The sequence below is a fragment of the Agelaius tricolor genome, unplaced genomic scaffold (assembly GCF_023055355.1).
Source record: "Agelaius tricolor isolate 1412-34295 unplaced genomic scaffold, bAgeTri1.0.p SCAF_10, whole genome shotgun sequence".
In the NCBI taxonomy this organism is placed as follows: Eukaryota; Metazoa; Chordata; class Aves; order Passeriformes; family Icteridae; genus Agelaius; species Agelaius tricolor.
This window is the reverse complement of record NW_027269270.1, coordinates 12961013-12986860: the sequence shown is the minus strand read 5'-3', so window position 1 is coordinate 12986860 and position 25848 is coordinate 12961013. Positions and strand designations below refer to the sequence as shown.

The 25848-nt window shown below is 37.8% G+C and overlaps 1 protein-coding gene across 7 annotated transcripts in view; it reads right to left on the bottom strand.

Moving 5' to 3' along the window:
* ZNF385B (zinc finger protein 385B) overlaps window positions 1-25848 on the bottom strand; it is a 149461-nt gene that overhangs the window by 63594 nt on the left and 60019 nt on the right. Inside the window, exon 1 of one of the 7 annotated variants that reach the window (XM_071434818.1) lies at window positions 25635-25655. The exons of the other annotated variants lie outside the window; for them this stretch is intronic. The gene's annotated coding sequence lies outside the window, so the exon portion shown is untranslated. Of the gene's footprint in view, window positions 1-25634; window positions 25656-25848 lie in introns of those variants that run through there. 7 annotated transcript variants of the gene reach the window in all.

The window sequence follows — 25848 nt, the reverse complement described above, 5'->3', positions numbered from 1 at the left end:
TTATTCATGTAAGATTTTGAAGTCACAGTTGAAGGCAGTTGATGAGTATATGGTTAGACACAAAGAAATATTTTAAATACTTGATAATATAACTTTGTTTTTCCCTTTTAATTGGCCATATTTACAAAATCAAGAGAAGCAAGCTTGCTATTATAAATTTGAGATCTGGGGCGATGACGCGTGATGTAAAAAACTCTAGCAAATCATTCAAACATGGATCTATTACCCTGGTGAAAATCTGTCATCATTCCTTTTAAGTCCAGAGAATCACCAGGATTAGCAGCAGTACAAGTGTGAAATTTGGCTGAATAAATTCAGCTGGAGGAGCTCTGTGCAGAAGCAGCCACTGCCAGGTCAGACACTATAGTGAACCTTCCCCAGCGCAAAGCAATGGCAAGACAAGGTACCAAAGTATTTGTCACCAGTTTCATGTCCTCAGTTTGATCTACAGCCACAGAAACTGCTACATGCTCTTTGCTGACTCATAGTTCTCAAACTGCTGCACCAAAGAGCCCACTGAGGACATGAAACATGCCAACACTGACTGCAAAGAGGTGAATAAGTGACATTCCACAGGTCAGCACTTGTAGGAGGAACCCAGCGAGGGAGTTGTGCAGAGTGACTTGGAGCGCAGGGAGGGCATCACAGCCCACCCACTCCTCTACCTATTACCGCTTCTAATGGACTCTCCCTCCATCTCTGTGCAGATATCTGAATTATATCACCTCACATAAATATCTGCTGCACTAGCATGCTAAATCTGCAAGGGAAGGATCAAACACTGGCTCCTTAGTTAAGGTCAAGGCTGGTATGTTTTTGTGGATGCACCAGACATAGTTTCATAGTTCATCATGCATTCCAGAATGGGTTTAAAATATGCCACGTATCTCCCCAGCAGATACAGCCTTTCAGAGTGAAACCATACCCCAGAACACCCTCAGTGCCATATAACCCAAGGATTCCAACCCAAGTCGGAATGCTTGGGTTATATGGCACTGAGAGTAGTGCCACATACAGCTGAAGTAGTGTAGGGTAGTGCCTACTTGATCACCTGCTTAAGGAACTCCAGCTCCACATTCAGGAGGTGGAGTTCCTTAAGCAGGTGATCAAGTAGGCAGCTCTGAACTTGCATTCTGCAGCTGCAGGTCAATCACCTGAAGAGGATCCCATTTTTTTTTTTACACGGTGACCTCCAGGAGAAGCAGAAGTGATCTCCCTCCACCTCCACTGGTGGTACCTACACCTTTGTAATTTCTGTGTCACTATTTGATTTGGGTCTGGGAGAAATTTCTCCATTACTACAGTATATTCTGTCAGCAGAAGGAAGATCAAATAACTGAATTTTGGATTAACTTGCTTTTATGCATTTTGACCAGGAAAATGCATGATGACCTTAGTTGGTTTCAAAGAAAAGATTCTTAGGCATTTGAAAAAGTATAGTCAGATTGGAGGAAACAGAAGAATAAGTCCATTTGCCAATAAGAAAGGGCTTAGATTTATGAGGAAAAGGAAAATTATTCTAAATCTACCTCAAAGATCTAATATGTATCAAGTTTTGGTGGTTTGGGGTTTTGTTTTCTTTGGTTTTTTTGGGTTTTTTTTAAGGTCCATTTTACCATCTTAGCAAAGACAGTTTTTAATCTTACAGTTTTCTGCCAACATGGAGTTTCAGGCTTGTTCAACACCTTTTCAGACATGAAATTCAAACGTCTTCTATTAAACACTTTTCAAAGTTGCACAAAAAAAAAATCATGCAAAGTGAAATTTAATCCTCAGGTTTTCTGTTATAAAAGAGCAGAAATCTGTGTCCCATATCTTAACTGCTTTATGGAGCACACTTGAATTATGGAATACACAGAAATTGATTACTGTGACTAATGCCTCAATTGGAATTTAAAAAAAGAAAGAAAAGAAAGGAAAAAAAAAATCAGTTTTTCCTTAGACAACACTGAAGTCAGAATACAAAACAGCCATAAACATTTTCTTTTTTCCCCCTCAAAATCATTGTTTGCAACAAAGGATTTCAGAAGAGCAATCATTTAACATGAAAAAAGAAGAATAAATACGCCTCCAAAACAAATTGAGAAACAGTCATCCTGTGACATGAGTTCTCACCTGCATCAAATTATTTAATTTTTGTGAATTAAATAATCACAAGTTTATTTGATCCATTGTGAAAGATAGGAAAAATTAACTTAAAATGGGAATAAAGAGAAATCATAAGAACAACGGGATTCCAGTGTGGCAAGCATCAGAAAACTGCAGCTGACTTTGAGATTTCAAACTTTGGTGCCTATAAAAACAGAGGTTTTAACATGATGAGCATTGCCCAGTATTTCTATTTCTGTACACACATGCTCAAATATAACAGCAGAGAAAATCTGTAAATCAATTCAAAACCACCCAGTCTTCATATGTTGGGCTAGGTATGGATTGATAAATCACTCTATCAGACAGTGGTACAGAGTTAAAAAATACTTAGACAAAAAACTACAGAAAATAAAAATATCTGGACATTTTTTCTGAAAAATTTTTAGTGCTCTTGGTCATGCCATGAAAAATATAAGAAGAAAGGTATAAATAGTAAAAATTCTTGATGTACTTCCAAATAATATTTGAGTTGAAAGAGCAAGGGATTGACCTGCCAGAGTAGCAATTAAGGTGAAGAAGGAAAAAGCCTAATAAAAGCCTAATAACCTGGTCACAGCATGAAGGACAAAGCTCAGACTATCCATGTGTCCTTTACATGAAGGAAGGACTCATAAATCCATCTCTGATAAAGCTTATTGTGATGAGCAGCAGGTACCTTTTAACTGGGAGAGGATTTACAAATTGAAAAGAGTGAGGTAAAGCAAGCTCTGGGAAGTCTAGAAAACATAAAAAGTTCAAAATGGACACCCTTGGAAAAATACATGACAGATATAGAGGCTAGAGGAGGTACAGGTATTTAAAAGACTTCTGAGGTGAATAATTCTGAAAGGTTTTGGAGAATAGAGAGAACTGAAATAAAGAGATGTGAGAAAAACAGGTCTGAACATCATGGAAAGCTTATTGACACCAAGATTATTCTGAGAGATATTTAATGTTCACAGTGGCAGCCTTTTTTAGCGGAACCAAACTGGGGAAATAATCTCCTAAGAGATTTTGAGATTCTCAACAGCACATGCATTTGTATCAAGACTGAATAAAACAGTGCTGTATGTACAAGAGAAGCAATTCTACTCTGGCAAGGAGAGGATTAGATGACCAGCAACGAGTACCATGATTGCACTTGTTAAAAACAATTTGCAATAAGGTATTCATAGTCATTCATTTTATGAAGTACAAGCATGGCCTTGCTTCATTTAAAGAACGGCATATCTTTTATGCTTTATCATGAGTTTTGATCAAGAGATCAATAAAACAACATTTCACAGAAGCAAATGAAACCACAAGCATATGTTACCAGCTAACACCAATGAAACCCCAATGCAATGCATTTTATTGGGTCCATTTTACAGCAAAAAAGTGAGTCCTTCCTCCACAGAGTTGTCAAAGGCTTAACATTATAATATAGAAATAGACAGAAACAGCTCTATATTTCTCTGTATCTCTATACAGAGTATAATGCTCTAGCTTAAGAAACAAGAACACTTATTTCTGTTTCAAATTTGCATTTTTATTTTCTGATGGTACTTGCAGTCTTTTCCACTTGAAGTACAGAAGACAATATAAACACTAACAGTGTTTATTTTAATTCTGGTATTATGTACCTATTCCTGTGGTGAAGTAAAGCAGAAAAACTTTTAACAGTTCTGTTAAGAAATCTGGGTGTTGACAATTGAACAATTTAGTAGTTCTCAACACAGGAGTAGTTGCAAATTCTGGGAAAAGAAGGTTGCTAAGATTCCCTCTCACTCTGCAAGTGGAATTTTCCACTTCATATAAATACTATTTTTGTCAAAAAAATTTGTACAGAGTCATGCTACCACTGCACATGAAATGGAAAGTTCCACAGCTGTAATGGAACTGGGATCTTTTGTTCATGGAACACTTTTATTTTCATATTAAGGACAAGTGTGCGTCATTGTCAAAAGCAGCATTGGTTATCTTCACAGTAGATACAAGATTTACAAATTTTATTCCTAAATATCAGTTGTATCTCATTTTAAATGCTAATCTTTCATAATGCTTTCCTAGCAAAGTTCATGATAAAACACCGTGAGCACAGCTGCTAGTTGCCATGTCCCTAACATCTACTGTAACAATCAGCTTGCATACAAAGCACTGGGAGCTGAATCAGCAAAAAGCAAAAGGAGCTTCCATTTCGGGACATTAGATTTTGTGCAAGTGGCAACAAAGGAAAGTATCTATCCAAGAACTTATATTTACTCTTTCTAGAGTGATAGCAAGTTTCAGCCATTATTCCTACATGTATCAAAGCATTTTGATCAAAATCTGATCATTGAATCACAGAATCTCAAGTCCTCCAACCCACCTACACGAAATAAAACAAGAATTCTACCTTAAATCTACAATGTCAGTCAAACACCGCATTATTTGAAAATCACTTTACCATAAATAGCACTGAAAATAGTGGGAACAGAGAACAGGTAAGTGACAATCTGGCAGAGAAGAGGGAAAAAAAAAGACCAGCTCCATGGAATTTTGTGTATTCTCCATACACATGTGTATCTCAAAAAATAATAATATCTTTTTACAGATCTATTGACGAGAAGCTACAAAAATCCCTAATATATGTCAGAGTGAAAGGAATGGTGGGAAAGATTATGTGATATTTGCAGAATAAATAGAAAATAATGACAAGTGTCAAGATCTTGCTCATAGTCTGGAACTTTAAGTACTTCAAAAAAATTTAAAGGAAAATAATTATAAAGATGATAGTGGTTAATGATGCAGAATAATTGATGTAATTATAACAACTGCTTAGGCATTTCAAGGATCATCCTTCAATAGCAAGAAAGAACTGTTCTGTCTAATAAAGGTAAAAAAAATATAGACATATCAACCACTTTCCCCTAAAGGTCTGGAATGCCACTGCTCCATGCTTTGCTTATGCTAGGACAATGCTGTAAGATCTCAGCTTAAGTTTTGTCACAGAACACATTGACATTTGAAAGGTTGAAAGGTTGATGATGTAGGTTACAATTCCAGTTTCATTAAGAGTGTTAAGAAGGTCTAAGTAACTGCGAACTTCAAAAACTCTGTTATTTGATTTGAACTCAATGTGTGCTTTGGGTTTGAGACCCAAAAGACTGCTCAGAAAATTTCATATCTGAGACAAATGAAAACAAATAAGGAAATCAAACTTCAAGCAAGAGTTGGATGTGTTTCTTAGTACAAGTAGGCTAAATTATTAGAATACAACAAATAAACTACACTAAGGTTATCTTCATTTAAGAAGGGCACAAGCAGGTGTAACTGGAGCCATAGGTAAGCAAGGACCACATGAGTATCTGTCCAGTTTTCTGAAGTCTAAGAGAGACATCAGGTGGTATCCTGTGCTGTTGCCAGAGAATGAAGCTGTTCTGTTTTCCTGCATGAAAATGGGGTTTGTTTGATGCTGCCAAGGAAGCTCTGGAGAGCAGCTGGTTTCACTTTCCATCCTCCATCTTTCTCATGGAGGAGAAAACCCTTCTTTGATAACAGACAACAACTGATAACAGTTCAAGCAATGGGGAACCCCACATTCAGTAAATGCACTGAGACTTTCACAAAATACAGAGCACTAACACAATACTTTAACTGGAGAAAGTGGCACTCCAATTTAGCTAATTCAAGACTGCCAAAGGTGTCTTGGTACACACTGCACGGACAACATGCATACGTACGTATAAAGAGGCAGAATTCCCACAGTACATCCAGTACCACCAGTTCACATAGATTTGTCAAATATCAGACAAAAATTACTCAAAATAATAGAGTTTTATTTTCATTAACTTAACACATCTGTCACTACTTTGTCTTAAGAATGGATTTCCTTATTTAGCATGTCTCTACATAAAAACTACTATAATTCATATTCTCCCTGCTTTAACATCAATCATCCTTTTAAAATTTTTTCTCTCATAGTTGGTTTCCAGCACTAGTCTCAGCAGTGTTCAGTCTGACTTTCTCCCGGCTTTTTCCCCCTGAATTTTTTTCAATTTTACATGTCAGTAAAAGTTCCAAATCCAACACCATGAGATTAAGATAAAAAACTGATGATAATCTCACCTCAATCCCTTTTTATTTTAATAATTTTAAGGAAAGCATTGCCTTTTCTTTTTTAGCATACTTCGTTTTTCAGCTCAACACTGAAGTTAGATGAGAACTTCAACTTTTATTGCCTTTAGGACCTGACTCTACTTTTCTAAAGCAGCTCTTGTTCTCTGTTCCATCAAGAAACTGAGAAGAAAGCTTGAGCTGCTCTCCAGGTGGCATATATTATACATACAAGGAGCTCTTCACTTTCCATGCAATTCATTACATCAGAGAAGGTAAACTACAGTTTTGAATTTTAAAGTAGGATCTCATGTATAGTTTATAAAAAAGGCCAATTGCATCAACCTTACTTTTTCTGGTCTATTTTCTGCTTCAAAGTGCCCCATGCTGCTATACTTCAGCCATCGGTGCAGTATCAATTACTGGCTGTAAGTGACCCTGCACTGGCATCCATTTTGTTGCTATCAACAATCCCTTGAACATTGCAGATTTTTGGCTGGCAACATCACCTACTGCTTTGTTATTACTGCTTAAAGTTGCCATAGAGACAAAAGAACAGCTGAATAGCAATCTTAATTCTCAAGAAATGGTTATTCTTTGGTAATAGGATGCTACTTGCCAGTACAGAGTCTCAGATTCCGATGGAATTTACTTTCAACAATGAGTTTGGAGTCAGAGCCTTGCTAAAAAAAAAAAAAAAGGCAAAGACAAAAGATCCTTGTGTTTCCCCCTGCTCACTGTAGTTCTGCTGCTACTGAAGAGGCAAAGGAGACTGTCTGCCTGCTGTGGCACAAGATAAACACAGCAGATGATGACTCCAGCCCCATACCCTGAAGGATAAAACAGCCACTGCACAAAGACCCTTACCTTATTCTCTCTTCTTACATATATATTTTCTCTTCTTATGTCTCAAAATAGTAGGCAATAAAGAAGCTTCATGCTTCATCTTCCTCACCAGGTAAAGTGCTTCACCACCTCATGCAAAGTGCTGCTTCATCAACAGAAACACAACACAAGCTAGGAAAAAATTAAGGATTCCCTCCTTGAATTTTTTCCTCTAGCCACACAGATCTGCTTTCTCTCTAGTATGACCCTTCCTGCACAGAGTATGTGCAGAAGCTCAGACTAGCAGCTGAATCCCTCTGCTCAGTGCTCCATTAACTCATATTACAGTATAACTTGCAACTGATGGGAATTGAGGGCACTCAGCCTGGGATACTTGGCATCTTTCAGATTCCAGTCCTAGGTTTTGAAATCCTTCCATGTCCCCACAGCTCCTGAGTGGACAGAATGCATGGGATCAAAGCATTACCTTTTCTATCTTAAATCCTGTTGTTGAGAACTCAGAGAATTTCTAAAGATAATTATAAATACCAGATTATCTCTGGTTTGGTACAAACAAAACACAATAAATCAGAACCTTGTCCTGCAAAGCATCCCACAGACAGAGCAAGCAGCTGTCAGGAACAGCTGAAAGAATATTTTCCTGTTCAAGAGCCTTCACCTCACCCTCAACTTGACACTGCTGCCCCACTCCCAACACCTTAGTGGTAGCATGAACACAAAACCTCTTCCATGGGATTGCTGCCTGATCTTCCCTCAGCAGCAGGAGCAGCTTTGGATCCTCCATTTCCTGCCCCATGAGCAGACCCTGACTTATCTGTTCCTGTAGGGTGAATGATAATAGTCAGGAGGAATATTCTAGCAAGACAAGTAGTAGGGGATAACACAGAAGAGAAGGAGGAAAACTGAGATACAAGTGATTCTTCCTTCTCCTCATCAGGCCTCCCTCCTGAAAGATTCCTGCACACCCTTTCCCAGTCACTGAATTTTCTCACCCCCCTGCCTCTGCTCCTCACAGCCTTGACATCCCACTTGAGGCTCCTTTCACCTCTACCATGGCCTCTTGTGAACCCTCAGCTTTCAACAACCTGGCCTCTGTGCCAAAATACATTTTGTTGACACTTCTGAAAGAACACTTCACACTGACAATCATGAGCTTTTGCTCACAGTGGACAAAATCTGCTTTTACTAAGAAGCCTTGAATTGACTTTGGAGCTCACACAGGAGCAAAAATATTAAATGTTAATATATGAAAGGGCAGGCAGGCTGTAACAGTGGAGGTCTGTTCCTCCAGCTTGGGAGTTTCCAGCTGAGTAAGAACATTCTAATGATAAACTGAAATTAAACACACAGATTCTAGTTTTAAAAATTCTGATCTACAGAAAAGGTGCTTAACATGGAAAAAAAAATCCTTTAAAATTACTACTTTTTGTTCTTTTGAGCAAGTAATTTTCTATCAGTTGAGGGAGAAGAAGATACAATTCAGCATCTCAGACATCACTTATCTAGGGGCTGAGGGACAAGATGTAAACAATCACAACAACAAACAGAAGGAGTAGGAATATAAAAGCAACTTCATCAAAAAGAGGGCCAGACCATATTTTAAATGAGCTCCTTGCCCACTCAGGAGTTAGCTCAATCCAACCTCAGCTTTGCCTCAGCAGGTCCTGCTCTAGGCTTGCTCAATCACACAGATTGCACATCTTAGGCAAATCACCTGGGCAGATGCCCAGCAAGAGAAGAGCTCATTTCAAAAAGAGAAAGTGCTCTCCTCTGATGGAGGAGAGAGGCAGCAGCCCCTGTCACAGGGATGCCCAACAACAGCACACAATGCCCCCACTGAGAGCATCCCTCAGGGGCAGCACCCCACCCACACAGCAGCCACTGCTGGATTCTGAGTCTGAGGCACCTCCCAGCCCCAGCTACAGACAGGGAAATGCAGCCTGGCACATCACTGCTGACCCATTGCCAAGCCCAGCTCTACACCTCTCTGAAAAGGACAGCTGAAGGGAAAACACAGATACTACTAATAATAATAATAATTACAGAATTAGCCAGGTTGGAAAAGACCTTTGATATAATTAAGTCCAACCTATGACCAAACACCACCTTGTCAAGTAAACCATGGCACTAAGTGCCACAGGCCATCTTTTTATAAACACCTCCAGGAAAGGTGAGTCTAGCACCTCCCATGATGATGAAAATAATAATAATAAACCACAATGACATTTTTGATCCTTGTGCCGCCACAGTCAAGGCTGAATGGAAGGGAAAGAAGCCCACACACCATAAAATGAGGTAAAACTCAAAGAGAAAAGGAAACAAGTTGAGTGGAAGCCTCAGACTCTGTCCCAATGGTATTTTTATCAAACATGTTTGGAATTGCTCTCACCTTGGGAGCAAAAAAGTCTTTGCTGAAACACAATTTAAAGAAATGTGCAATGGGACAGAAAATAAAAGGTTTCAGTTTAAAGCAATATATGGAAAGACTATTTTATAGGGGAAAGACTTTTAGAAAAGAATATTCAATGAAAAAAAATTCAGATGGAACTCAAAAAGAAACAAAGCAAGACACTGATAATATCAAAGACAAGTTGTATTTGAAGATTAACTTACATTCATAACATATGAGGCATAATGAAATGGTGTGTATTTAAAACTTAGTAGCTATTCAGACAAAATTCTTGTGAGGTACACTGCACTAACATCTATGTGAAGCACAGCCTAATTTATTTAAGGAAACTTGAGAAAAAAACAGACATGTAACCTCTTCAGACAAAGTATGAATCTTTTCTTCACATGACTGAAATTATTATAAACTTTTGACTTGCAGTGCTAACAGTTTGCCGAGTATTTCAGCTCCTATATTTCTATTTTTACATACCATAAATAAAGAACAGTATCTGGATAAGCCAGGGGTGAAGGAGTAGGGCTCTCAGACTACATAAGAGCAGAGACAGAACTGCATTTAAGACAAACAGTAAACAGAGGTCAAATACATAAAGTTTTTAAAGCTTACCAAATCACAAAATCAAAGAATGATGCAGAAACTGGCAAATACAGCTACAGATTATCCAACAACTACTAGCAATAACCACTAAAAGCAGAGATTTTACCACTGTCTTGCTGTATCAGCTAAGAAGTTCCTTGCTGCACTAGTCAGTGAGAAGGTGCCTCCCTTGGTGTGAAGGCACAGATGTGGGAAGCCTTTCCCTCAGGAAGTTTGGCCGAGAGAAGCTGCAGTGCTGCCCTGGCCAGAGCATGGGAGAGCTGCCACAGCCACCATGCAATGGCCTTGCAATAGCTCAAATTAAGAAACCTTGCTGCCCTTCCACCAAGTCCAGCTTTCATCTTTTTGATCCTTTTGGTGTGAACAAACATTCCAGATGCAATTTAATTGGAGCTTGCATGTTTTCTCAGAGGTCAATGGCAGATACATCATTATTTATGTTCATATTTCCTTAGGGAATAAATCCTTGGGGTATCAAAGTTTTAAAATTCTGATGAAAGGCCTTCAAATTCCCCCTGAATTTGTATTCATAATTGACAGTATTACATAACTTTTAAGTACTGAATGACTCACAATTGGATACAAAATACTGACTTCGTAGAAACCTTGTTATGCTTCTTAATATTTCTTATAGTTTCTTTGCTCTGAGGGTCTAGGACTTGAATCCCTGACGTTTGGATTTACAAGAAGCAATTCCTCTCTTTCAAGTAGAAGCACTTCCTTTGTTTAATTTTAAAAAGCAAAGACAGTGCAGAGATCCCAATTTTTGTTACACTTGCATAACTACCTCTCAAAGTAGTTCTCAGGCAGCTGTAACAGAAGGATTTCCCAAATCTTACAACTCCAGCTAGGAGCAAATAAATCCATAGGTTTGCAGACTCAGAATGTTAAATGTATCTGGATGAATCTTTCCTATTTAGACTAAGTAATAGAAAGTTTGAATGTGTGTTCTGTGGTTAGTTTTTCTGTAATCAACTAATCCTCCCCAGTTCACAAAATCTGCTCATTGCTGTTAACTCAAAATGCTCCTCAGATCCAGGTAATGTATCTTTGGAACATTAAGACTATCACTAGCTCTTAAGTATCACACCACAGCATAGTAAGTCTTTACATTTAATTTGATTGGAATCCTGTAGAAAGAAAGTTATTTACTTGTTTTTGTTTGCTTGTTTGTTCCATTATTATTAAGCTGTAATAGGATCCCATCCCGTTCATTATTTGATACTATTTCTTAATGGCCAAACTTAAAAGGGACTCAAAGTAAAATGATAGTGCTCCTAATATCCCATGGGCAGACTGCTAAAACAGGAAAGTGATACCATTTACAGCTGCTGGAACTAAGCATTTGTCTTAAAGGCCTCTCATGTAATGAAACGTGTTTCAAAGCACCACATATGCACACAGAATGCCACTAAAAGCAGCTCCAAGGCTGCTGCATGCAAAGGAACAGCAACACCCAAATAGAAAATTCCAAGTGTCACCTTTATGATCCTGGTGACCAGAACATGACCAGTCACTAACTTCACACTGTGGGGAAAGCACTGTTCAAAAAGTATCTGTGAGTTGACTCGAAAGAAACAATTTTTAAATAAATATTTTAATGAGGTTTTAAAGACTGTTCAGTTCAACCAGGCAACACCATTCCTACCTCCAATACCACGATTAATTTAAAAGGAAATTACTATCTGAACCCCTCACTGGACCACAAATGTTTGAGGCATAAATACTGTAAGCAAAGACTGTCCCTTAGTTTGATACACTGTGGTTATAATTAGGAATGAAGAGATGGAAGAAATGAATGGTATTTCAAAAGCTTAATATTGAGAAAACCAATATCTAGCAATCTATTCAATAAAGCAAAAGGAAAGTGACCCATGGGAAAGGCAGGAAAATCAAATAGCTTAGGACTTTTAAAGGAAGATCAGAGAGTAATGAAATTACTGAGTGAACCTATTTTCATGTGTTTCAATATCAGTTTCACTTGTATTTCAATTGTATTTTTAATATTAAAACTTATAAAATGTATTTTAAATGTGATAATTACCATAATTTTAAAATTTAAAGAACACAGAACCACAGAGTAATTATGTAGTCTCTAACACTGCTGTCTTGAAGTATATCCCTTACTATTGAGTATGCTCAGTGAAAAACTGATTAATTTTGTTCTACAGCTAGAATTCTACTTAATCAGAAATGTACATCACTCCCCATGGACTCCTTTGCACTCAAGATGCAAAACTAAAATGGAAATACCCCCCTTCCCTTTTATGAATTTACTTATCTTCCATTTAAACTGGACAAAGACCAGATTTTGTGGATTGCTGATCCTATTTCTGTTCTCACACATGCTCTTGTCCATTAGATTAACTCCACTAGCCTTAGAGAAATCATATGAGTAGAGAACAAACATTGAGCAAGCCAGGCATGGCACTTAGAGCAGAAGCACAAGCCCTGGGAGAGTGTGACCTGCAGCACATGAAGCAACTGATGGGCAGTGGAGATGGTGATCAGCCTTTTGCTTTAAAGCATCTCAGAAATGAAACATATCCCTTCAGAGTCCAGCTCCTCATCCCACTGCAGCAGGCAGCAAAGCTTCCAACAAAAGCAGCATTACAAGATAAAAATTTCAGGGTAAAGGACAACAGTCAGAGGGAACCTTCTAAAACCTGCTCATTCAGCTCTATAGCTCAGCAGATGCCACAAGCTATCAAAAGAATGTGAAAGAGAGATGGACACCCTACTCCCTCACCTCTTGGTGTTCCCTACACCTTTTACTGGCTGAACAGCTACTCTTTCATTGCCATCAAAATCACACAAGCATATAAATACTTTTGCAGTTAAACCATAGGACTGAGTCTATCCTTATTCCTCAATCTTTTCAAAAGCTTTAAACAAATTCAAAAGCTTTGAATTACTCTCTTTTCATGTGCTTTCTTGTTCTGCTGTGCTACTACCTGTCATTTCAGAAAGTTGGTGCTAAGTCTTCAAAGACCATTCCAGAACTACTTTTCTGACCTGTTATTGACACTTCTACTTCTTTCAGCTGTGCCACCACAACATGGTGACAGACTTTAGTATATGGTATCTCAAGTCACTAAAAAGCAGTTGGTAATACCAAAAAATTTGTTCATTTTTGCACTGGAAATAAAACCCATGAATCAGCCTAATAGCAGGCCTGGAAGTATTGCCAAACTCTATTAAGAATTGGCTACCTTTTCAGAATTCTTCTAATTTGGTATGTACCCTGAAGTAAACCTAAAACCTCCTGAAGAAAAAAAAAACAAACAAAAAATAAAAACAACCAAAAAAACCTCAACAACAACAACCTAAAAAGCCAAGGAATTTAGACAAAAGTATGTATGTATTTCCACATTCCTTTTAAAAATTAATCACTGGATGTTTATAAATATATAGAACTTTTAAAAGGAGAAGGTGATCTGTGCCTGATTTATGTGACAGCCACTTGCTGTAACAACTGCATTCTGCCCTTAAGTTTCATGAAGGCCTCCAATACATGACAGCAAGAACTACTTTCCCAATAAACCTCTAGGGCTGTATTCCTAGGTGATCTTAGGCAACAGAAAAGTAATTTATTTTCCAGAGTCTGCAATAGTTATAATCCTATTTTTAAATGTATATATTATACACAAGGATATAGTCTAATTCAGTTTATTTACAACAATAACAAAGAATAATACAAATTGAACACAACTATAGAATTATATGACAAGTTTAGCAATTTTGGGGGCAGTGCTTTTTGGTTTTTGGGGGGTTTTACTACTATCAGCCTTTTCTCAATCAATCAAATAGGCTATTCTACAGGCTTGGAACACCATTCCAAGCTGTTAAGCAGTGTGGTGAAAGTATGAATGAGTGCTTCATTGAACAAGAAATACAAGTAACCAGGAGCAAGGTATAGGAAGACAAAATTGGGCATTCTTTTGCATTGGACAGATGCCTTAACATTTAATAGTGCATGCATTGCTGTACAGTGACAAAGGGGAAGAGTTCCAAAAGCAATTTTCTTACATCCATTCTGAAAGCTCTGTCTTTCTTCAGGTTCCCCATAAGAATCTACAAAGAACAATCTGATTCTGTACTTATCAACTTCATTTTAGCACAAATCACAGCATCATCAAGGGCATACATTTTAGTTACTGTGCCAATAGTTGCTAAAAGCAGAGGAAAAAAAAAATAAAAATCACTTCAGAAGTAGTAGCTTAGCTACACATGAAACTCTCTTTTTTTATACAATTACCACACAATCACAGCCATACAAGGAAGGTGCTAAAAAAGAAAGCAATGCAAATGAAGTTCTGCATGGACATGAAGATCCAGCATGGCCAGCAGGTGGGTTTTGAAAATAAGACACAGGAAGTACTCTGTGTTAATCATGGTGAGATGCCTCATCACTTGTGGATAACTGCACTTACCACTGTCACACCAGTCTCTACCTCTTCAAGTGAAGAATCTGCTTTAACAGGGAACACCGGACATGGGTTGGGATTTATGCCTCAGGGGTGTATATAAAAGTTCTTTGGGGTACACTGCACTTTGAAATATGGAAGACTGAGGTACATTTCTCTTTGCTAATAACTGTTAATGAAATTACCTAATAAAACAGATTTCAACAACAAAGACTACAAAATCAAATTTGGTTTCACAGTATAGGCTGAACTTCACTACCTGGTTGCCTGGTATTACTACAACAGGCAACACATTTAACTAGGAGGTTTGCACATTACTTTTTATTGCAAGACTGCATTTCTCAGTAACTTCTGTCAATCTATTAGCTGAAGTTTTCCTTGCCTAGTTTAAATTTGTTAATTGCTTTAAACTTCAAGTTATTTCGGAGCACAGCTATTATGAGTAACTTGAGTAAGCTTGAACAAATTAAAACTGATAGATATTACCTGATTAAGATTATCTGAAGCTGGCCACTGCAATGGATTCTTAAAATTTTGAGGGAATTTCTCATATATTCAATGACTTTTGGTACATGAAAGAATTTGCTAAGCCTGTCCACCTAATCACTGGTTTATTGATGTACCTTCTGAAGTGTTGAAAATCATCTTTCCCTCACCTTTGCCTCAGAGAGATTTCAGCAACCTCCCAGAAACTCTGAGCAGCCTCAGAGGAGGCTGCAGGTGCAGGTGACTTCTAAAAGTCACAGGTGACTTCTAAAGCTGATGCCATAGCCAGCATCTTCACATACCTGGTCCCTACAACCACTGCAGCAGAGGAAAACATCAGCAGGTAAGAGAGTAAAATATCCACTCTCAAACTCAAAAAATTTAGCTCAGCCCCAATATCCCAGTTTCCTCCTCTCGTTCCAATGGACAGGTTTTTTCCAGGAGATTGAGGACAGACAGGTTTTTCTGTAAAGCATTCTCTGCAGGTAGCACATGTGACTAGCAATTGTTCCTACCCAGTGAACTTAGGGAAAAACAACACTTTTCTGAGATCTCACAGGAAGGATAATGGAAACAAGAGACATATTTAGCTTCCTCTTAGAGGTTCCTGGATTCAGCAACTTTTTGCTTGAACTGAAAATTGCCAACTTTTATTTTGAGATAGTAACATTAGGCTTGTAGATCATAGAATAACAAGAAATAAAAGTATACTGTCCTTTCTTGTCCCCTCTTGGTTTGCACTGAAGTCAGTGCATTCTTGCACTTTTACCTTCCCTCCCACAGTGAGGACAAAAATCTCCCCAAAGGCACAGAGGACAAACAAATAAACATGACTGCAAAGAATTAGAGAAACATCTAAGTTAATCATACATAGAGAAACTCCTTTTTTTTTTTTTCAGCACAGCAAGCTGTATCAGGATCAGACTTTTCTTTAACTAATCATCACTCTCACTAAAACACCACCGAAGGACCTGATCAGAATCCCAGAAATTAAAGCAGGAGAAAACTGTTCCAAATATAACATACTGAAAAACAATCACTGTTTTAATTGCACAACTCCAAACCATGGCCAACAAGGTTCTGCAGAATTCAAGCCAAACCCATCCCCAAGCAAACAGGTCTAGCTAAAAGCGAGTTGTTGTTCAGATAGATCCCACCTTCTCTTACCAGTTAAACCAACATTTGTAGGAGAGAGTGCTGCTTGTCTCCGTGTTCTTTACTCTATTGATTGTTGTGTAAATATTAGGCTTCCTGCTTGTGGAGAAACTACTGCAAAGTTTCTTTCATTTCTGTTTGCACATTTCAAACTTGTGCATGTTTTAGAACAAGGAAGTTTATGTAATGTTCCTGAGAAAGTGCAGTACATCATGGCTCATTTTAATTCAGGTATGAATACATGACACAGATGAATTCACAAAACACTCCTTTCATCTGAAATTTAAGTAGTAACCCTTTTTCTCCTGAAGGTTTAAGCAGCTTTAAGTGATGAAGTGATTAGATTTTTCTGTTTCTTTACAGCAGTGCTGGATTGAAACAGCTTTGGATGAATCTTTCCTGAATTTATTCAAATATGAATACACCATCAACCATAAGAATATTTGAATAAGTCATCCAAAAGATGTCAATGTTCTCTACAGCCATAGAATATCATTTTCAACTTTGCTCAAAGCATTTCAGTATTACAGCACATGAAAGTATCTTCTCCCCAAAGGCCAAATTTTCAAGATTTGTACTGAACAAGATTTGTACTGAACGAAGTTTGTACTGAACAAACCCAAATATTCTTCTGCAAAATCAAGAAATCTGTATATGCATGTGGGATATTCATCTATCTAAACACAAACCTTTGACACAAATTTTATTTGCACACTGTTCACTACCAGTGCTGCGTTCCTGAATGTCTTGCTTACCTATCCATGTGTTTTCATCTTTGCTTTTTAAATTACTGTCTTTAGAAGATGTCATTGGGAAAGTGACAGCACACACTTCTGTATGTATGGATTATCCTTCTTTACTCCCACAAGACACCTCCCACGCGTTCAGAGTCCTGTTCAAACCCTCCCTTTCCATGACCCTTCCTGACCCCTACTGCTGTCTCTTGTCCCTCTGACTCAGTTCTGGTCCCTGCTTCCTTGACAGCAGGGTCAAAATAGTCACTGGTACCAGTATGGGTCAGACATTTGCCCCCAGTTGCCAGCACTTGTACTGCTCAGCTCTTGCCAAAATGTGTATCTTATTTGGTGCACAAACTGCCAAGTTTTATTTGGTTTCCCTTCTCAGCAGATTGTCTCTCTCAGTGTAACAGAGCTGCGTGTTCTGTGTAAAGCAGTTTTGATGGGTTAAAACTGGAATTTTTTTGGTTAGTTGAGTGGGGTTTGTTATTCATTGGGGTTTTCTTTTTGTTTTGTGTGGTTTTTTGCTTTTTTTCCCACTTTCTGATTAGACAGAATTTTCTGCTTTACTTTAATCCCAGTCCAACTGTCCCCAAAGGCTTGACACCATTTTTTGGACTCTCACTTTTCTCTCTCAGCTGGAAAAACATTTTTTGGCTTGCCACCTACTAGCCAAAGCTGCAGGCAGATGATGCCTGGCCAGCATGGACTGTCCACTGCCTATGTCTTGTCTCCCAGGAGACAGGAACAACCCAAGATTTTTGGGCTGTCTGCACTGCCCTGCAGAGTGGCCCTTTCTGATAAGCCATGCTGGGAAGCCAAAGATAACTGTAAATCTAGACATTACCATGATAATGGTAGCACAGGGAAACTGTGTCTGGTGATGTTTAACAAAGCATCTTGAGGCTGAATGGAAGATGTGGATTGCTCCAGTTTCAGACAGAATTAACACATTTCCAAATAGAGGTTACTGAAATCAAGTAAATGAACAACAGCAACAACCAAACCACCAGATTTCTCTCAGGCTTCTCTGTTAAACCTGCTGCAACATGTATTTCTGTACAATGCAGCAAATTACTGTTGTGACTGTATCTGAATGTACAAAATGACAGAGAAGCAAGGTCTAGAAAAACCAGAAAGCAATTCCCTACAAGAATCTAGCACCCAAGGTATAAAATTATGATCATCAAACAAAACATAGAAACAATGTCACAGACACATATATGAAGAGAAAAAGGACAAGGGATAAAAGCTTATGAAGTAGCTATATTAACAGTCCTGAAGCACATACAAACATACAACCTAATTTGCTGAAATCTCATCAACTCAATCAAATTAAGCTAAATTCCGCACTAATCTTAGATTCTGCCTCACAAAAACACCTCTCCATGCCTTTTTCTTGTTTTTAGAAAATTAAATAAGCTGACAGTAGCAAAAAGTTATGGTCAATAGTCACTCATCAGTTTAGGTAAAAAGAAGAGAAATATTACATAGTAGTTTTAAAAGCAATGGAATCCTATGAGATGTAATTCTACCACTTTGTAATTTGCTCCCTACCAAGGATGATCATGCTTACACAGAACAAAAAGTAATTTAAACATTCAAATCACAGAAAACGAACATTCTATTACTATTTATTTCAACAGCTGAAAAACCTATCAATGACATTTCTTCAGTCAAGGTTGCCTTGTATGAAAAAAAAAAAAATTAAAAGTTTTCTCTACAAGCTAATCATCTAACGATAAGGACTTGGAGGATAGAAGAGAGCATTTATGTTTTTGACCTAACAAGGCATTCTAAGAGGAACTTTTTGAATGCATCACACACATTTTAACACTGCAGTTAAGCAATGCTGTAAAATCTGCAACACATTAACAAATCAGAAACGTAATAAATTCAAGTTCTTCTTTAAAATACACATGAAGGCATTCCTTATTTCAAATGATGCTAATATTTGTGCTTATTAAAACTATTATATAAATAATATTAGTCAACAGATTTTAGCAGCATAATGATAAAAGAGAATTAAAGATATGCAATAATTAGGCATTAATTTTTTTACAGTGAACCATCAGTAGGTTCACAAATAAGAAACATTTATTTTCATATTTAAGAAATACATTCTTCCAATTGACTGATTAACAAAAAATTTCACTTAGAGCCTTCCTTCAAAAAATGTCATGATTATCATCTAAGAGGGCAAAAACGTCCAAATGCTGATTTTAGCATTTGTATTTCTTTGACGCAGTTTACCCAAAGATAAAAAGTATCTAAAAAAATAGACCACAGTCACCCACAGTGCTAAGATTTCCAAATTTGACTACTCTGTTCCTAAACTGCAGCAAATGAGTACAGCTTTCACTAATGGATTGCTATTAAAAATAAATCAGCCAAACATTTCTGCTTCCATACAGCTGGAGCAAGCATACAGCACTCTATTATGCAGCTGCTTGAAAGACAGATTTCAGCCTCCACAAGGAATTACTTACCCAGAAGCATGTTTCTCTTCTACACTTAGTTCAGCAGAATAGAAAGTTGTGCACAATAGATCTAGCAAAAGAAACGTCCTCACAAGCTCCTTTTTGAGTTGGTGCAAGCCTTGAGTAGGGTTTGAACTTGTGCTGCTGAGAAATATGGCTTGCTCCACAAAGCTGCTGGGGCACTTTGCTTCACTCCCATTGGTGAATGATACCTCTCCAGGCTATGCACAAGTGATGCAGACAGGCAGCAGCTGGTGCCACCTTAATTCAAGGCAACAAAACCATAAAAAAAGAGAAAGCAGTGACTTCTGTAAAATTTTTAAAGTTAACATATTTCAGTATATCTGTCCTGCCCTTGGTTTTAAACTAGTTGCCCATCTTTCAGCAAGAGAAAAACTCCTTACAGAACTAATACAGCGTGTCAAGGAAAATCTGCAGGGTAGGTAAGTTTTGCAAAAGTAAATGTTCCATCTTTTCATAATGTTTAATTTCATAACAGCTGAATTTGTCTGCTCTGATACAAAAGACTTCTTTTAAAGAAATACAAACAGGGAGCTGGTTTGGGATTTTTTATTTAGCTCAAGAGTCACTCACAAGACTAAATGGGACATTCAATAAAAACATTCAGAATGCTGCTGCTACCGTGGCAAGTACCTACTGCCCAGTAAAACTGACCCCAGACTATTTGCCCAAAATTAAAATTAACTTTTCCATGAAGAGAAAAAATATCTCTCTTCATATTAGAGAGGGAAAAAGCATACAATTTCAAATGTGGGACCCAAATCACAAACTTCAAACAAAGCGGAACCTCTCTCATCTGCAGCCCCTCACCCCCCTTTGGGATGTGCTGTCAGTACACCTCAGCTGGAGTCTGCACAGAACCTCTGACTCCCTCAAAAGAATTTTTCCAAGCACATCCTTGTAGGAATACTTGATAGAAAGAGTACTATTAAAAATAATTTTAAAATAATAAAAAAAAAGAGAAGACACCCAACATCATTAGGAACAGATTTTTACCTGATGCAGTTTGCAGGTATGTCAAATAATTCCTCACAAAGAACTAAAGATTACAGAAGAGATCTTGTATGCAATCCTTCCACTTCAATGCTTTGTGTTAAATATATAAAGATTTACTTAATCTTCTCATTTGTCTTTTACTAAAGTGAAGGAATGAGAAGAGAGGTAAAAGATGACTTTAAAAAGTAAACTTCTTGGAAGAAATTTCCATGCCTCTAGAAATATGGGACAGAATTTCTGTGACAAGATTAAATTTGTACCCAGTCCTGAACAAAGTATATTTTTCCCCTGACAACACTCTTCTCTAGTATGCAACTGTTGGTTACTCAAAGCAGCAACCTATGAAAATTCAGCTTAATCTTATTCTATTCTATAACCTCCTACTTCTCCCTTCTACTGAAGTGGGATTACTTTGATAATTACCTGATAATATGAGTTGGCAGTAATTACATAATTTTGTTGCATGTCCTGAAATATTTGGTACTCTAGTTAAAAGAAACTCCTTAAAAAAAAATAATAAAAGGGTTGTGGCCATTGCAAGTAGTGGAAAAAACGAATCAGCTCTGACATAAAAAGGCAAATAATAATCAAACCAAATGAAAAATAAACTTCTGATTTTTAAGCAAATCTTGGAAGATGTGACTCATTCTCATTGCACACTTGGAATTGATAACACCAAACTTCTGTGAAATTTTATGTGGGTTTTATATTGACTCTGAATTTCATAAGATGACCAGTATTCTCAGTAAATATTCTATTCTCTCATGCTGATAATATTAATAATTGCATTTTCTGTGATGACTCAAGGATTTTCTTTTGCAATTTCACTGTTAACTGCAGAAGAGTCTTTCACATTCCATAAGCACATGGCAGGTTTATGTATTGTACCAATACAAACAGCAGGGATTGTAACTCCCCCAAAGAGGAGGCATAGCTCCCTCACTCCCTCCACTTGCTCAAAGAGATGCAGGATCTGGTTTTTTTGGCAGTGTTTGACAGTTCCTTGCTAAAACCATGAAAATGTGCCAGTTTTACCCATTTATCTAGTTTAACATGGCATAGCTCCTTTCTATTTCCCCCCTAACAGCATAGAACACCCTGTCTTACAGAAGGTCAGACCTTGGTTTCAGAGGAAGGTCTTAGGACACACAAATCTCAGATTCAATGTGTCAGCCTGCCCCCTAGCTCACATCTAAAACGGGATCTCCAACCACAAACCATCCCAGTTTTAACTACAGTTCTCTCTTCCCCACCCTTTAAACAATGCTAACTCCCATCTACTCGACTGACAGCCACTGTTGCAAGATTTTGGAGATGCCCTGACTCTTTTTGTCTGAGAAGGTCTCTCCAGAGATCCAACACAGCACAGAAGCCCCCCCACACTACAAGCATGATGGACTCTGGGTATTGAGGGCATTCAAAGCGCTTGTGCGGCACAACAGAGGTGCTGTGGGTGAGCAGGAAAGCAGGACAAGAGCAATTCCTTTTGGAACAGCAGTCTGAGGCAGTCATGCAGCTACTGCATTATAGATGCAGAAGTCACAAGGGTGAGGATAGGTGGCTGGAAGAGAAAAAGGAGAAAGTGGAATACAGAAGAGAAGGGTGTTGGGGGGGGAAGGTCTAAAGACAGCATAATATGTGCAAGAAGAATGCAATGAAAGGATATTATTATACCAGAAGGAGAGATTAAAAGAAAGCAAAAACATTAAGATGAAGGCAAAACAGGCAAAAAACAATAATAAATTTTAAAAAAGCGCATTTTTGTTTCCAAAAAGCTATGATGTGCTGACCTTCCAGAACACAGTGGTACAATGTTCACTGCGAGTGTCACACCCACACCACACATCTAAGCAAGGGGAAGAGAGACCGACCACAAAAGTAAGTGCATTAGAACCACAGAGCTACAAGAAAGAAAAGGCCTCTTGAAGAGGTTATCTGAGGGCAAATGCACTCAGGTGTCATTCACAAGCAGCTCCTATAGTCAAAGAAAGAAAAGCTGACACTGAACAGCTCAACTGCCAAGATGCTCGGGTGGTGGCATTTTTTTTTAAAAACCCAAGTTCATGCTTGAAATTCTTCCCTTCTGTATTTTCTCTCTTTTTTGTGGAGGCAGGAGAAGTGACATTTTGAGCACTTTCAATAGGTTACTTATTATCTCAGCTAAAAAGCTTTACTAACAAACAGAAGTGACCCAGAATCCAAAACATCTACCCAAAACATGTTTTTTGCACTTAGATTCTATGTCTGCCCCCCTTCTACATTGCTTTGATACAGGCAACTCTCCCTAGCAGACTGAAATACAACATGCTTGTATTTTGGCTGATTAGAAACTTGGAGAATTGTACTGTAAGGATGTGGCTCAAGAGAAATGGACAGTCTATGTAGATGTGCTATATTTTCAGATTAAGCACTGAGAAAAATAATTTTCAGATTAAGCACTGAGAAAAGTCATCTTTCCAAGAAGTCCAAAATGCAGCAGTTTGGACTCCTGTACAGCTTAGTGTCAAACAGCAATAGCATCCTACTGTCAAATTCATAAAAGGCTTCTCTGCATAGCCATGCTTGGATCCTTTAGGTTTTGTCCTTCACTTTTCATGCACCAGCAACTCTTAAAGTTTGCTGCTCTTGTTATCAAGATTCTCTCTTCAGTGCATTGTAGACTAGTCATATATAGAATTGTTACAGGAAATGTTCACTAAAGGGCAGCCAAGAAAAATATGGGCAATATTGGGTAATAATATAAAAGCTAAGAAAAGGCAAAACTCAGTTGCTAAGGTTTGACCTTATTGTACTACCCATCATGATTCTTAATTCTCTCCTTTGTTCACCTAATATTCTCTCACACATTTTCAGCAAAAGAATGCTACCATTATGATTGCAGATAGAAGGAATTTCACTAATATTTCAATTCATTTATAGTATGTGGAGTATCACACTAATGAACAAGAAGCACTCTCCAGAGACATTGACTTAAACCAATGACTAGTATGTAAAAGAAAGGACCTTTATTAGACAAAAAACAAGTACCCTCCCCATTTATTGGAATAAAGGATCAGTAATACAAAATTTATTAAGCATGGGTGATGCCAAATCACCCATAATTAGCTTCTAAAATTCAAAGCAGGGCTCAAAGCAGAGGTGAAGTAACTTTGTCAGGAGAATACTGATGCCCTGGCAAACACCCTGGGAAATCTGCTGGCCATGCTTGAGTAGTATTTTAATACACTGCACTTAATACAATCCCAGTTTGAAGGAGGAAAATACAAGTGAGAAGTGAGGTAGAACAACCTAATCCTACTGTACAGGCACACAGAATAGGCAAAAGACATGGTCAAGCACATGTCCAGTGGGTAACAGTTAAATCTCTTTCACAGTAGATAAATTTCACAAGACATGATGAACTATCGGGGCTTTCAAGAAACATCTCAGAACAGAAATGTATTCAACCAAAGGCGTTCAATTATTCTCCTCTAAGTCTTTTCCCCTCATCAAGTTGATGACAATGGATTGTGGTACAAACAGACACAGATTCAAAGCAGAGGCAAGCAACTGTATTCTCCTGAACTCCTAAATCTTAACCTCCACCAAGACATCTGCACATCCAGTCATATATGTACTACAGCTTTTCCTTTTCCTGTCACCCAGTGCTCACTAAGTGTGGCTCCAGGACAATTCAGAAAAAGCAGTATTTAACTCTGCCCCAGATTATGCATTAGGCAGATGCCTCATGGCTAGCATATTCTTGAAATGCATATGTGACAGGACTATTAAAACCTACCAGCTCATACTGGTATCTTGTACTTCTACTTACATGGAGCAAATTCTGTTTGAATATCTGGTTTACACAGATGCATCAAACTTACACACATATTCATGAGTGCAAATAATAAAACACTATTCCTGTTCTAGTTTATGGTATTCAGAAAAAGAAAATTACCTACAGCGTATCCTCAAAGATCACATTTTAACTTCAACAGCTCCTCCCAGGACACTGGTGAGATGAAAAATATATTCCCCATTTTATGAAGCATAGAAGTATTTCCATACATAGCAACCAGATGTCATGTTGTCTAATACATGCACCTTTGTCATGATGGGGAATGGTGCAGCCATAAGAACTTAATGTCAGTTTAATTCTCCTCCTGAGCAGGAATCTTCACAGAGAAATTCTTAAATCTTTCTCCAGCCTGAAAGACTGCAACAGGTTCTGCAGGTATGCAGCCTTCAAAGCTCTAACAAATATCCATGGCCTGACACTCCAGTTATAAATGCACAGTAAAATCTATTTTTGTTCAAGCTGTTAATCACCACTGCTCTACCTCACTTGCTACTTTGATCTAAGAATTTGTCATTAAAATGTCTAGATGACAGCAAATGTTTTAGGAGTCATCCCAGTAAGTAGTTACTTCACTGCAGTTGGAAAAGAGAATGATGAACTTATTTTCTGCTTTGGATCTTGTATTCCAAAGCACTGGAGAAGAAGATATTTGCCATGCAGTGTATGAGACACCTTTAACCCTTCCTCTTTAACATGGGCACACAGATTCTGAAAGACTCAGCTTTCAGGTCTCAAACTCCACATTGCATTCCTGTACAACCTTCATACAAATCTAGAATTTAAAAAAACTATATATTTGGAAGTGGCAACCTTTTAACAGTCATATATATCTCTTCTCCAGCATTTGCTTCCCAAGTTCATATTTATGCAAGTATTTATGCTTGTCATAATGACTGAGAGTTCCTAAATAATGTGAATATAGGGAATCACAGAGGATGAGCAGCTTCAAGCTAGTCTAAATAATATAAAAAGATCCTTGATTATTTTTAATATGTGTATTACAATAACGGTGAGAGGTGTTAAAATGACACCAAGCTACACAGTACCATCAGCACTCCATACACAAGTTCAGAACGAATTCTTGACCTAAATTATAGTTCAAGTAAGCAATAACAAAAAGAGATACATGTGACAAATACATCAACTTTTATGCAGAGTGAATGAAAGTATCTGTAACTTTCCCAAAGTCATAAAGAAAGTATGTGATACGTATTGCTCTTATTAGAAGAGATTATGACAAATCTCTTCTAATAAGCATGTTCTATTCTGATAATGTTACTTAGTTCAGTCATCTTTACTGGGGCTGAAAAGCAGTTATTCTATCCCAACAGATAGACCCCAGTGACATTATTCCTGACATACATATTTTTCTTTCAGAAAGTGATGACACACCATTAAAAAAAAAACTCCAAACAAACAAAACCCTCAAAGACTCACCAGACCAATGCCATTTGCAAAGCACTTTGTCACTGAGGAAGAGGCAACACTCATGCTCCAGAAATTCCCAAACTGTGATGCAAAGAATTGCACATGGTCAGGTTGGGGAAGCTTTTGTTCTTAAGAAAAGCATAAGCACTTTCAGAAAAAGAGGAAAAGGGAGCAGGATGAACAGATTCAGGTTGCTGAAAGAACTTTCTACAACTTGGGCATG